General features: G+C 63.1%; 1 long non-coding RNA gene across 1 annotated transcript; it reads left to right on the forward strand.

Annotated features, from left to right (window-relative positions):
• Positions 1-23: 23 nt before the first annotated feature.
• LOC115273034 lies at positions 24-2,444 on the forward strand. The gene is made up of 2 exons (XR_003900621.1): positions 24-694; positions 1,948-2,444. It is a non-coding gene; the product is annotated as an uncharacterized LOC115273034 (long non-coding RNA).
• Positions 2,445-4,372: the final 1,928 nt, after the last annotated feature.

Here is a 4,372-nt window from a genome sequence, read left to right on the forward strand (position 1 = left end):
CGCTGGCGGGGCGAGGGGCGCCCGGCGCGGGCCAGACGCCGCTGGGAGGCAGGGGTGGGGGCTGGGCTCTCCCTTGGGTCGGCGGGGCTCGCGCAGCCCGAGGCGGGGGCGCTCTGGGGGACCGGGGCCCTTCCCAGGATGGCGGGGGCCCCGGGGCTGCGTGTTTGGAAGGGCCGCCCCTCCGCCATCTACGGGCACCCTCCTAGAGACCGTCGCTCCCGCGAGTCGTGGCGCCTCCAGTCTCAAAGACAGGAGGCGCGAGACTTCGTGAGCTCCCCTCCCCCAGATTGGAAGGAGGGGCTGCCGTTGGCCGGGGAGAGACGGCAGGGAAGGTTCTCGGCGGAATAAAGAATTAGTGGGCGGCTGGCAGCCCAGCCCCAGACAGTTGGCCACCTGCTGCTTTCCTTCTCGCTCCGTTTTTGTCTCTGAGTGGTGGGAGATGCTTTTGTTTCTGAGCCAGCTTTGATGGCTCTCTCCCCCTTGTTTCAGCATCCTAGGGTGGCATGTTCAGGTCCCTAACAAGAGGGACACCCACCACGTATTGAAGGCCGGCGGGTGCTGGGGGTCGTGCCAGTGGTCAAGGGCCCAGAGTCTGCCTGCATGAGGCCAAGGGGGGCGGGAGTGCCGTTGTGTCCACCCAGCACTGAGTCCCTCGTGGGCCTTTCCTAGCCCCGTTTGAGCAGGAGTGAGGGAGGTGAGCAGGGAAGGGATGACAGCTGTCCACTCAGATTGTGGATTCCAGAAAGAGCAGGGACCCTGTAACTTCCGGCATTGAACCGCAAGCCGTGTCTCTTAGGGACACGTGCACTGCCCACTGCTGCTGTCTGTGCTGTCACTCCCTTGCTGGCTGTTAGGAAAGCCTGAGTCCTGGCAGGTTGGCGAGGAGGTCTGAGACCAGGAACCACCCGCTTGGGGTAATCCCAAGCCTGCTTGTCTGTCTGTTACCCCTTTTAGGCGTAAAGGCCCAAGCAGGTCTCTAGCTCTAGTCCTTTGTTAATTTGACAGACGCGTCTGCAGCACCTGCTGGGTCCTGGCCCTTCATTCTGCGGGAGTGAAACCCTCCTCTCCTGGGTGACAGCCCCAGCTGCCACCCTGTTACTCCATGGTTACAGGTGGTCACCGGCGCTGGGCCGTCTTGTGTGGACCAGCGACGGGGTGCTGGCTTGAGGCTGGGGCGGCCAGGGAGAGCCGAGCCCTGGCAGTGGAGCTGGGAGGAGCCGGCCAGGCAGAGGGTGGCCTGTGCAGAGGCTGAGCTGAGGGCGGCGTGGCGGGGACACCGCGAGAACATCGCTCCTCTTACCCCTGCCCGGGTGTGGGCCTCTTTGTGCCTCCTCTTTGTGCCTCCACCAAGTGGGGCCTTACTTTGAGGCCCCAGACCTGAGCTTGGGGTTCTGGCATTGGGGAAGGCCCCAGACGGGCCGAACAGATAGGATTTCAGACTTCCCATGGCTGCACCCAGAGGTGGGCCTGAGGGGAGGAGGAAGGGATAGGCTCCAAGTCATTGGACTGGATGATGGGCCAGGCGGGGGTGTCCCCTTCTCTCCCAGTGGGAGGAGGTTTGTGGGGGGTGTGATATGGAACCCGGGGACCGTGGGTCTGTGGCCTCTGCACCTACTGGAGCTCCTGGGAGGGCGGGCAAGCGCATGGCTGGACTTCCCTCGTGCTCTTAACACAGAGAGAAGGCAGAACCCAAGGGCTTGGGGCCAGACAGGCCTGGCTTGGGGTCCGAGCCTTGTCGCTGGGACTGAGTGGGCCTCGCTCCTGTCCAGAGAGTGGGGGAAGCAAGTGTGTGCTTTGCACGGGTGTCCTCCAGGAGAAGTGGGGTGACCTCGCAAACTTCCCGTCCTTCCAACCTGAAGACCCGGCTCTGCTGAGGCTGGGAGGTGGGCGGCTGGCACATCAGGCCGCAGCCACATAGCTCACGGGCGATGTTTTCTGCCCAGGCAGGAAGCGGAGGGTTTCGCGACGTTAGTGCCCTGCGCCTGGGGCTCGGTCCGTGGAGGAGCGTAGAGCAGAGGAACCCTCCGGAAGATCCGCTGCTCGGCAGGAGCAGAAAGCGCCTAGCACATCGTCCCCTTCCTCAGGCAGCCGGCCGGGGCTGTAACCACTGTAACCCGGGCGTTCTGCTCTCAGGGAGTCACGTGTGACAGGCCACCCTCTCGTCGGGGCCGGCCCTCTGGTCCTGGTGACCCTCCCAGCAGCCCTTTGTACCAACAAGAAGCGAGGCTGCCTTTGGGTCTCGCGTCCATCTCTGGCCCGAGGCTCCGGGCTGGGCGCTGGCTCGTGTCCCCACAGCCACTTGACAGGGGCCAGCCCGCAGCCCTCCGTCCCCACACGTCTAGCCCCTGGTCCGTGTGCTTTTATTTCTGTGTGTGAGGTTTTATGAAACCCGGGACTGTTAGGTTTTTTTTCAATAAAACATCAGGGATATCTTTCCCTGTTAACATAGGTTTCCAGAACCTTTGTTAAAAGTTGGGATACAAGCCACGTTCTCTCCAATCCGTCCTTTAACAGTGTGCCGTCCGGTGGTTTGCAGCCGTCACCACTACCTAGTTCCAGAACATCCCATCACCCAAAAGGAGGACTGTGCCTGTTAGCGTTCCCCGCCCCCCCACCGCGGGAACTGCTAATGCACTTTGTGTCCTACTTTTCTCTTTTTTTAAACCGCTGTTTTGAGGCTAGGACCCACACCGCAGGGCTCGCCCCTGTAAAATGCACAACTGAGTAGTTTGTAGAGTCTTCACACGTAGGTACAGCCACCTCCATAGTCGGTTTTAGAACATTCTGACTCCAGGAGAACCCCAGACCTCTAGTCAGCGCTGCCCTGTGCCACCTCTTCTCTCTGCCCCGTGTCTATTTCCCGGTCCCCCACAGTGTGTGCGGGTGACCTGAGGCCTAGAAGTGCTGGCGACCATCTCGTGGGGTCTGCTCCCTCCTCCGTGTAGCTGTATTTGACCCAGCCTCCTTCCCACTGTCCTGGGCACATCAACCAGCACAGCCTCATACCCCCAGAGAGTCCCCAGTAGCCTCGGGACCCAAGGCCGCCAGGGGCTCTGGCCGCTGGGTGCCTGGTGCGGACACGCGCCTGCACGGAGGTCCGGAGGGGCCTCCAGAGCCAGTGCAGCTGGCCGTGCGTTTGGGTCCTGGCGTTGTAGGAGGGGTTCCCTCTGGTCCCACACTGCCCTTCACTGAATCAGGGGCTTATCTGAGAGCCTCTTCAAGGAGATGAACAAAATCAAGAGCTCACCGATTTCAGACTGACAGCTGTTCGCAGGGCGACCTCGCGTCCAGTCGGCCACAGGGACAAAAGGCACCAAGCGCTTGGGCACCACGCAGGTGCTGCTTCTGACAGCTCAAGGGCGATGCGAGCCCCAGGCTGCACAGCTCGCCCGGTTCGGTGTGCACGCGGGCAGATGGGGCTACAGGAGAGTCACACAGCTGTCACCACGGCCAGCTTTCAGATGTTCATCTTCCCAAGAGAAGCCCCGTCCCCATCAGCAGTCACCCCCCCACGAGCCCCTCCCGTCCGTGGACGAGCCTGTTCCGGACGGTCACGCACGCAGACTCCCACCCCGCGTGGCCTCCCGTGTCCGGTTCCCTCCTGCAGCGTCGTGTATTCAGGGGTCCGTCCTCGGGGCAGCGGTGCGGGCGCCTCGCTCCTGCTCGCGGCCGAGGGGCGTGGGCCGTGGGCATGCGCGGTGGATACATCGTGTTCGCTCGCCAGCAGAGAACTGGGCTGTTCTCACTTCGTGCCTTTCACGCATCCCGCTGCCCAGATACCTCCGGGTGGAGGCCTTGCGTGGACGCGTGTCTGCGTGGTGGCAGGTGGATGCCGTGTGTGGGGCTGCTCACTGTCCCAAGTGGCCACGGGTAGCCGCAGCTCTCGTCATTAACGCCTGCTGGGCCTGGGCCGGTCCCTTCTAGTGCCGTCTCATCGACTTGGTTCAGCACCCGTGTGGGTCTGCATCTGTTGTTTCCCAGACAGGCGGGTGGCCCCTGGGTCCGTCCAGACAGAACCCAGCCCCCGGCCCCAGCTGGGGCTGCAGAGCCTCATGGTCAGGGCTTGGTGGCCCCTGGTCTCCCAGTTTCCCGGCGGGTCACCTGGCAGCTGTTTGGGCCCAGCCCTGAACCTTCACGGGAGGTTTTACAGCTCTGTCCCCAGGAGCCCCGTTTCCCAGCGTGGCGCCCGCGGGAAATAGACTGCTGTTAGAGGTTGTCCCTCAAGCCCCTGCTGTCCTGGGCTCGTTTCTCAAGAACACGGCCTTATTCTCCTTCTGGATGTTCTGGAACGCCAGCCGGGCCCCCAGGGCGGGGCCCACCCCTCTCCAGTCAGCCTGTCCGCCCCTGCTGGGGGCCCTGGCCAAGCAGCGGC

This window comes from Suricata suricatta, chromosome 12, assembly GCF_006229205.1.
Source record: "Suricata suricatta isolate VVHF042 chromosome 12, meerkat_22Aug2017_6uvM2_HiC, whole genome shotgun sequence".
NCBI lineage: Eukaryota > Metazoa > Chordata > Mammalia > Carnivora > Herpestidae > Suricata > Suricata suricatta.